The sequence below is a fragment of the Rhinopithecus bieti genome, unplaced genomic scaffold (assembly GCF_001698545.2).
Source record: "Rhinopithecus bieti isolate Rb0 unplaced genomic scaffold, ASM169854v2 scaffold_27216, whole genome shotgun sequence".
NCBI lineage: Eukaryota > Metazoa > Chordata > Mammalia > Primates > Cercopithecidae > Rhinopithecus > Rhinopithecus bieti.
Window position 1 is genome coordinate 247941 of NW_016812385.1, and position 10780 is coordinate 258720.

Below are 10780 nucleotides of genomic sequence, written 5' to 3' on the forward strand. Positions count from 1 at the left end.
AATACCATTTAACCCGCCATCCCATTACTGGGTATATACCCAAAGGATTGCAAATCATGCTGCTATACAGACACATGCACATGTATGTTTATTGCAGCACTATTCACAATAGCAAAGACTTGGAACCAACCCAAATGTCCATCAATGATAGACTGGATTAAGAAAATGTGGCACATATACACCATGGAGTACTATGCAGCCATACAAAAGGATGAGTTCATGTCCTTTGTAGGGACATGGATGAAGCTGGAAACCATCATTCTCAGCAAACTATTGCAAGGACAGAAAACCAAACACAGCATGTTCTCACTCATAGGTGGGAATTGAACAATGAGAACACTTGGTCACAGAGTGGGGGACACCACACAACAGGGCCTGTCCTGGGGTGGAGGGAGGGGAGAGGGATAACATTAGGAGATATACCTAATGTAAATGATGAGTTAATGGGTGCAGCATACCAACATGGCACATGTATACCTATATAACGAACCTGCACATTGTGCACATGTACCCTAGAACTTAAAGTATGATAAAATAAATCAATTAATCAATTAAAAAAAGAAAAGTTGGGGTTGCACAATGTAGTGGCTACATGACTAAGGAGTTTAGTTTCCTCATATATATTAAGGTAATATTAATACTCACTTCATGGTACTGTGATAATAGTACAATGGAATGAAAAATATTGTGTTTGGCACATAGCATATGCTCAATTGATTAGTTCTTTTCTCCCCACCTCCCAACTTTATCATCCAGAAATGTCTTTTCAGAAGCTTTTCTTTGCCCAAAACTTGGAGAGTGATGGGTTTTGTTTATTGGGGACTTCATTTCCCTCAATAGCTCAATAAAATTTATTGGGATTTTCTTTGTCCATTCATTGCATGGAAATTGTTCTTTCTTTAAGACCTATCTTGGCATTGATATGCATCCATTGTAAGGGCCTGGGGTTAATATGGAGCTAGAAAAGCACATATCACATAGCAAAACTGCCTAAAATCATGATTAGACATTTTCCCCAAGTCACACTTACTGAAATAGTAGCTCTTAAACAACTCTTCTGAAATTGGTACCTGCTGCATCTAAGTTCTTCCCTATTTGTTGCTTCCTGTTTCCCTCTTTTCCCCTTTTTCTTTCCCTATTCAATAAATATTTGTGTGCCTCCAAAATGTATATGTTAGAATCCTAACCCCCAATGTGATAGTATTAGGAGGTAAGGCATTGGGAGGTAATCAGGTCATGAGAGTGGAGCCCTCATGAACAGAATTCGTGTTCTTATTTATATATGAGACAGCTTGCTTTCTTCCCTCTCTACTGTCTGCCATGTGAGGATACAGCATAAAGAGACATAGACTTAAAAGGACAATATTTTTGTTACCTTCCTCAACAACTCGTAGGACACTGACAACCAAACTTACCCATCCCCAACTAGGAAGAGAGTCCTCACCAGAACTTGACTCATTCTGACACTGTGATCTTGGACTTCCAGCCTCCAAAACTATGAAGAATAAATTTCTGTTGTTTACAAGCCATCCAGTCTACAGTACTTTGTTATAGCAGCCCAAATTGACCAAGGTGCCTTTCTCTCTCTTCTCTGTCAATAGATCTTTTCCTGCCTTCAGTACCTTTTCTTTCCTTCTGTGTGCATTTTTAAATTCTTTTTATGTAAATAAATTTAAAGCTTGGCTATTTCCCCATTCCTTCTCTCCACTTACTCATCCCTTGTCTAAACTAAGAAAGAGCCAAGTGATCGTTAAAAGGAATTTTTTTAGCAGGTAGAAAGAGAGGAAACCTGAGAGAACTTCTATCTTTCCATTATAGTATTTGCTTTACTAGGTCCCTAAAAACTCCTACCAGCTATATAATGATCTAGGTTAAAATTCCTAAATGTACACTTCAAAATATCAATCTCTTGATTTCCCCTTCCCACATATAAATGCATTTTTTTTTTTTTTTTTTTGACAGAGTCTCACTCTATCGCCCAGGCTGGAATGCAGTGGCACAATCTAGGCTCACTACAACCTCCACCTCCTGGATTCAAGTGATCCTCATGCCTTCAGCCCCCCAAGTAGCAGGGATTACAGGCACGCAGCACCACACTGGCTAATTTTGTATTTTTAGTAGAGTCTGGCTTTCACCATGGTGGCCAGACTGGTCTCGAACTCCTGACCTCACTCAATCCACCTGCCTTGGCCTCCCAAAGAGTTGGGATTACAGGTGTGAGCCACCATGCCCAGCCATATAAATGCATTATATGCACTGGTGCCTGCCCTTTCCTGCAAGCATAAAGCCTTTGCATCATATATTATGTAATTTACTCTGTCCTTTTAAATACATCATCTTTCCCATTTTATTTTCAAAACTCTCTTAATAGTCATTTTCTTTATTAAACACTGTCATTGAATTTTACCTGACTTTCCTTTTTATTTCTGCTTCTGTACAGCAGGACATTTTGAACATCATTTTATGCGATCAATAGATTGCTAATGATATGTGCTCTACTGAGTAATATAGTCAGATTCTATTTTTAAAAGCACAAAGTTATTTGTTATCAAATATAATTTCACTCAATATTTTTGTTGATGTGTATTAATTATAAGTATTAGCTGCCTCTGTCTAATTTACCTATTGTGTAATTCTCAATTTTTATATCATACATCTACGTTGATTTTACCTGAGTAAAATTTTTATGCTATAATTTCATTTTAGAGACACTTCTTTGAAGACATAGACTTAGGAATACATTATTTTTGTTACCTTTCTCAGTAACTCGCAGGATGCTGACAATCAAAATACCCACCCCAACGCAGTTTACTGTCTACTTAATATGACTTTATTTTTCCATTTGCTTCGGTAGCATAACCTTACCATTCCAGGACACTTTTGCTAAGGGAAACTTCCTGAAAGACTGGTCAATTCTTCAAAAGAGAAGCACCCTCCTGGTTAAGTTCTAAAATTCCCCAAGCCTTGGTCTCAAAATTCTCACCCTTCTGTTTTCAGCAATTCTAAACTGTGATTTATGACCTTACATGATTCTAATCAATCCCCCACATTGAAAGATCCAGCTTAAACTAAACTTCAAATTCTCAATAAATTCTGACCTTGCCTTTTTCCCTCTAAGACACTAAGAAAACTTTGCCATGTTGGTACTCTTCTTTACCAGGGTGAGCGAAAAACTCAGAATTATCTTGACAGAGGTTGTGTTGGCGAAATCTGAGGACCCAGTATTCTACAGCACTTTACACATAGGGAATACTACATACATTAAGTTAACAAACAAAAACACTCAATATTTCCTAGACAATAAACCTTTATAAGTCTGGCAGTTCTAATATATTAATGTATTTAGACTCTGCAAGTTGGAAATTGGAACATAGACATCCTGGTTTAAGCTGACACAGACCTATTTAATGTTAGTGTTTAAATGCTAAGTAACAGTCACTGTTAAGTGACAGAAAGCTTGTATTTCACTTTGTGATTGGGGTGCACTTTGATACTTGTTTTATGAAAGGCTTTATAAGTTACAGTCAGAGGTTAACAGTAATCACATTTTTTTCCTCCTCTGGCTTTAATAAATGCCTTTAGGGCATTTCATTCTGTTAAATCAAGCAGCAGACAAAAATGTAATGCTCTGCTAACCTCTAAAGTACGTGAAAAATTTAGTTCATAAAATATGTATGAAGAACACAGTGTTACAATGATAATGTTACTTCCTGTCTAGATTATTCTGCCAAAGGAATTGGTACATTAAGGCCTCTAGTCCTTGATTTCTTTTGACTGGAGTTACTCTTAGTTCATTTCATATCAGTTACTTAAATGACTTGTCTATTAGCATACATTTATAAATATATACAATAGTTATTTAGACCCAGTTGTCAAGGCTTTAAATCAGCAGTATTAGGAGCTATTACATATAATATTCTTCTGTAGAAAGGTAATATTTAAAATATGAATCCAAGCGTATGGAAACATCAAAGTTGTGTGTATATGAACAAAAAATAAGTCATTGTTTTGAACTAATACCATCATGGTAAATGTGAATTCATATGGGATAGTTTCTTATATACACATTCCTTGTTAAGACCATCAGTGTCTTTTAGGTAAATTTGTGCTATATATTCTTCATAATGTATCCTTACTTTTTGGTGAAAAACATGAAAACATAGCTTCTGTTTCTTCACTACTTACTTGTTACAATATCACCACAGCAGACAGTTACACAATTAGATGGTGTTTTCAGAATTGTAAATATGCTAACCCATTTGAAAACATAGCAAAACTTAATTGATATGGGTGTCACTAATTTAGAATAAATGAAAATAAGATAGGAACATGGACAATATTTTTATAATTTCTTCCTTCATAATAGGTATGCATAATTTTAAAAGCCTTTTAAAAAGTAAGTAAACAAAGTTTTAAATTTGCTCTGAAGCAGTAAAGACAAGAGTAATGGTAATAGCTGAATCAGAAGAAAAAAAAGTCTTCCTGACTGTGTAGTAAAGAAGAAACCTTACCCGAAGAAAGGTCTTTCGCCTTCAGTTCCTGAGAGATGACCTCAAGGTCCTTGGAATGTCCTGCTAGATAAGAGTATCTTGGATCTCCCATTGCCTGTTTCAGCATCCTGAGCTGCTCCACATTTTCTGTGCAGAGATCCTGGTGCCAGGAGGTCCCCTCTCCTTCATGCCCAGGTGGGTCTTCACGCATTTGGAGCACCTGCTCACCTGGATCAACACTCTGAGCCACTCCACTATTCCTGGATATAGATCATACATCTGGATGCTTGGTGGCCACCCACTGGATTTTCTCTTGGCACTTGTACCTGTGCTTGTTATCGGGGACCTGCAGGTGGACTTGCCTGGTCCAGCCCTGTCCATCTTGGCCCACAGCCACCTTGGGGCTGAGCAGGGGGCTCAGACCACTGTGCACTCCATGAATCAGCCCATTGACTAAGGCAACAGAGTGCTTCCCCCAGAAAGCAAGGAACAATTATATACCCAGCCATAGCCTACTTTTACCTATAAACACCATCTACTGGCTTGTAGGTCAAACTGCACAGCCTAATATAAAACCTGTAGACAAAAGTGCACTGGGCTATAGAAACAAAGCCAAAAGACCCTATTCAGCATTCTCTACAGTCACATAACCTAGGGAGTGGAGAGAGAAGGAAAGGGAAAGGAAAAAAAATTGTAGGGATGGAAATAAAAAGAAAAAAATCCCACTCACATAAAATATTTTAAAAATTGCAAGTGCCAACATCTCTAGATGAAAGGAAACCAGTGCAAGAATTCTGACACCATAAAAGCTTGAATGTAGTGACACTGCAAAGGATCACAATAGCTCTTCAGCATTGGTTCCTAACCAAAATGGAAACTCAGGAAGGTCAGGCCAAGAATTCAAAGCATGGGTTGCAAGGATACTCAATGAGATACAAGACAAGGTTGAAAATCAACACATAGAAAATTCTAAAGCAATCCGGGAAATGAAGGGAGAGATGAACATCTTTAAAAAATTAATGACAGCCTCTGGAATTGAAAAACTCACTATGGAATTTCAAAATACAATTCAAAGCTTTATCAACAAACTGCATCAAGTAGAAGGAAGAATTTCAGAGCTTGAAGACCAGTCTTTTAAACTAACAAGTCAGACACAAATACAATAAAAATAATTTAAAAAATGAACAAATTGTTGAGAAACATGGGATTATGTAAAACAACCAAATCCGTAAATTATTGTTATTCCTGAGAGAAAAAGTGAACAACCTGGAAAACATATTTGAGATAACAATTCAATAAAATTTCCCTAATTTTGCTAGAGGGTTAGACATCCAGATACAAGAAATCCAGAGAATATGTGTGAGACACTATATAAAGTGAACGTCACAAAGGCGTAAAGTCACCAGTCTGTACTATGTCAACACCAAAAAAAAAAAAAAAAAAAAATCTTAAAGACAGCTAAAGAAAAAGGTCACATCACATCACGTATAAAGGGAACCTCATCAGGCTAATAGCAAACATCTTATCAGAAGCCTTACAAGCCAGGATAAGGGGTCTATTTTCAGCATTCTTAAAGAAAATAAACTACAACCAGGAGTTTCATATCCTGCCAAACTAAGCCTCATAAGCAAAGGAGAAAATATATATATATATTCTTCTCTCTCTATATATATATTGTGTGTGTGTGTGTGTGTGTGTGTGTATATATATATATATATATATATATATATATATATATATATATATTTTAACAACAATCAGGTGCTACGGGAATTCATTACCACTAGACCAACATTACAAGAGATCCTTGAGGGAGTTCTAAACATGGAAATGAAAGAATGATATATACTACTGCAAAGACACATTTAAGTACCTTACTCACAGACTCTATAAAGAAACTACAAACTACATACACTACAAACTACAAAGAAATCAGCTAACAACCTCATGGTAGGATCAAAACCTTACATATCAATAGTAATTGTCAATCTAAATGGTCTAAATGCCCCCACTTAAAAGGCATCGAGTGGCAAGCAGGATAAGAGAAGAAGACCCATCTGTCTGTTGTCTTCAAGAGAGTAATCTTACATGTAAAGATATCCATAGGCTCAACGTTAAGGGTTGAAGAAGGCTATACCATGCAAACTGAAAACAAAACAAAACAAAACAAAACAAAAAGCAGTTGTTGCCATTCTTATATCAAATAAAACAGACTTTAAACCAACAACAGTAAAAAAGGACAAAGAAGGGCATTACATAATGATAAAGGATTCAATTCAACCAGAAGACTTAACTATCCTAAATATTTGTGCACCCAGCATTGGAGCACACAGATTCATAAAACAAGTACTTATAGACCTAAGAAAAGACTTAAGAAACCACACCATAACAGTTGGGGGCTTTGACACCCTACTGATAGTTTTCCTGACTTGATTATTTGTCTGATGCTAACAAAGAAATTCTGTATTAAATTTCACAGTTGATTAATTGGAAGAAATAGACATCTACAGAATACCCCACCCCTCAGCCACAGAATATACAGTCTTCTCATCCGCACACAGAACACACTAAAATATTGAACACACGCTTGGTTATAAAGTAAGTCTCAATAAATTCAAAAAATCAAAATCATTCAAACCATAGTCTTGGACTACAGTAAAATGAAAGTAGAAATTAATCCCAAGGAGACCTCTCAAAACTCTACTATTACATAGAAATTAAACAACTTGCTTCTGAATGACTACTGGGTAAACAACAAAATTAAGTCAGTAATGAAAAATATTATATGAAATAAATGGAAGCAAAGATACAACATACAAAAATATCTGGTATGCAGTGAAAGCACTGTTAAGAGAAAGTTTATAGTGCTAAATATCTACCTCAAGAAGTTAGAAAGAACTCAAGTTAACAATCTAACATGATACCTAGAGGAACTAGAAAAACAAGAGTAGACTAACTCCAAAGCTCGAAGAAGAAACCAAATGACTACAACCAGAGCATAACTGAACAAAATTAAGACCCCAAAATCTATACAAAGAATCAACAAAACCAAAAGTTGACTTTTAAAAGGATAAACAAGATCAATAGAACACTAGCTAGATTCACAAGAAAGAGAGAAGATTCAAATAAGCACGTTTACAAATACCCAAAGTGTCATTACAGTGGATCCCACAGAACTATAAAAGATTATCAGAGACTGTCATGAACACCTTTATAAACATAAATTAGAAAATGTAGAGGAAGTGGATAAATTCCTGGAAACAAACAATATCCCAAGATTGAATTGGGAAGAAACTGAACCTCTGACAGACCAATATCAAATTCCAAAATTAAATTAGTAATAGAAAACCCACCAACCAACCAACCAAACAAACAAAAAGCCCTGGTCCAGGTGGATTTACAGCTGAATTCTACCAGATATACAAAGAAGCGCTGGCAGCAAAAAAAATCAATGAGGAGTCTCCAAGTCAGTCTACAAAGCAAGCATCATCTAGATACAAAAACCTGTCAGAGACACAATGAAAAAATAAAATCACAGGCCAATATCCCTGATGAACACAGACACAAAAATCCTCAACAAAATACTAGAAAACCAAATTCAGCAACACATTAAAAGCCAATTCACCATGATCAAGTAGTCTTTATTCTTGGGATGCAAGGTTGGTTCAACATACAAAAATCAATAAATGTTATTCACTGCATAAACAAAATTCAAAATAAAAGCCATATGATTATCCCGATAGATGCAGAAAAAAAAACTTTTGATAAAACCCAATGCCCCATTCATGATAAAAAACAAACAAACAAACAAACAAAAACCCTCAAGAAACTAGGAATTGAAAGAACATACCTGAAACTAATAAAAGGTATCTATGACAAACCTACAGCCAACATCATTCTGAATGGGCAGAAAGCAGAAGAATTCTCCTTGAGAACTGGAACCAGACAAGGATGTCCACTCCCCATACTCCTATTCAACATAATACTGGAGGTGCTAGCCAGAGTAATCAGGCAAGAGAAGGAAATAAAAGGCATCTATATAGGAAAAGAGGAAGTCAAATGATCTCTCTTCACAGATGATATGATTCTATACCTAGAAAACCCTAAAAATTCTACCAAAAGTTTCCCTGAACTTATAAATGACTTCAGGAAAGTTACAGGATACAAAATCAATGTACAAAAACCAGTAGCATTTATACACAGAAATAATGTTCAGAGTCAAACCAAGAATGTAGTCACATTTACAATAGACACACAAAACATGAAATACCTAGGAATATATCTAGCAAAGGAGGTGAAAGATCTCTACGAAGAGAAGTATACAACACTGCTGAAAGAAATTATAGATAACACAAACAAATGAAAAAATATTTTATGCTCATGGACTGAAAGCATCGATACTATTAAAACAACCATACTGCCCAAAGCAATCTACGGATTCAATGCTAATTCTATCAAATTACCAATGTCATTTTTCACAGAACTGGAAAAAAGTATTCTAAAATTGGTATGGATCCAAAAAAGAGCCCAAATAGCCAAAGCAATCCTAAGCAAAAAGAACAAAACCAGAGACATCATATTATGCAGCTTCAAACTATATTGTAAGGCTACAGCAATCAAAGAACATGGTACTGCTTCAGAAACAGACACACAGACCAACGGAACAGAATAGAGAACCCAGAAATATAGCCACTCACCTATAGCCATCTGATCTTTGACAAAGTTGATAAAAATAAGGAATGGGAAAAGGACTACCTATTCAATCAATGGTGCTAAAATAGCTGTCTAGCCACATGCAGAAGAATGGACCTGGACCCCTACCTTTTGGCATATACAAAAATTAACTCAAGATGGGTTACATATTTAAATGTAAGACCTCAAACTATAAAAATTTTAGAATAGAATCTATAAACACCATTTTGAATTTTGACCTTGGGAAAGAATTTATGATTAAGTCCTCAAAAGCAATTGCAACAAAATAAAAAATTGACAGGTGGAACCTAATTAAATTAAAGAGCTTTTGCATGACAAAAGCTCCTATCAACAGAGTACACAGACAACCTACACAATAGAACATATTAACAAACTATGAACACGACAAAGTGCTGAGACCAGCTCGGTTGGGGAGACCCTAACCCAGTGGTGCTAGAGAAATTAAAGACACACACACAGAAATATAGAGGTGTGAAGTGGGAAATCAGGGATCTCACAGCCTTCAGAGCTCAGAGCCCTCAACAAAGATTTACCCATGTATTTATTAACAGCAGACCAGTCATTAGCATTGTTTCTATAGATATTAAATTAGCTAAAAGGTAACCCTTATGGGAAACCAAGGGATGGGCTGAATTAAAGGAATAGGTTGGGCTAGTTAACTGCAGTAGGAGCATGTCCTTAAGGCACAGATCACTCATGCTATAGTTTGTGGCTTAAGAATGCCTTTAAGCAGTTTTCTGCCCTGGGCTGGCCAGGCATTCCTTGCCCTATTCCCGTAAACCCACAACCTTCCAGCTTGGGTGTTAGGGCCATTATGAACATATTATAGTGCTGCAGAGATTTTGTTTATGGCCAGTTTTGGGGCCAGTTTTATGGCCAGATTTTGGGGGGGCCTGCTCCCAACAACAAAGGTCTAACATCTAGAATCTATAAGAAACTTAAGGCCAGGCGTGGGGGCTCACGCCCGTAATCCCAGCACTTTGGGAGGCTGAAGTGGGCAGATCACCTGAAGTCAGGAGTCTGAGACCAGCCTGTCCAAAATGGCGAAACCTCATCTCTACTAAAAATACAAAAAATTAGCCAGATATGGTTGCAGCCACCTGTAATCCCAGCTACTAGGGAGGCTGGGGCAGGAGAATCTCTTGAACCCGTGAGGCAGAGGTTGTGGTGAGCTGAGATTGTGCCACTGCACTCCAGCCTGGGCAACAAGAGCAAAACTCTGTGTCAAAAAAAAAAAAAAAAAAAAAAAAAAGGGGAGAGGGGAGGGGAGACTTAAATAATTTAATTCAATAAGCAAAAAACAATCCCATTAAAATGGGCAGAAGACATGAACAGACACTTCTCCAGAGAAGACATACAAGTGGCCAAGAAACATATGAAAACATGTTCCATGTCACTAATCATCAGAGAAATGCAAATCAAAACCACAGTGAGATACCATCTGACACCAGTCTGAAATGCCTATTACTAAAACCTCAAAAAACTACAGATGCTAGTGAGGCTGTGGAGAAAAGAGAATGCTTACACACTGTTGGTAAGAATGTAAATTAGTTCAGCCACTGTGCAAAGCAGTTTGA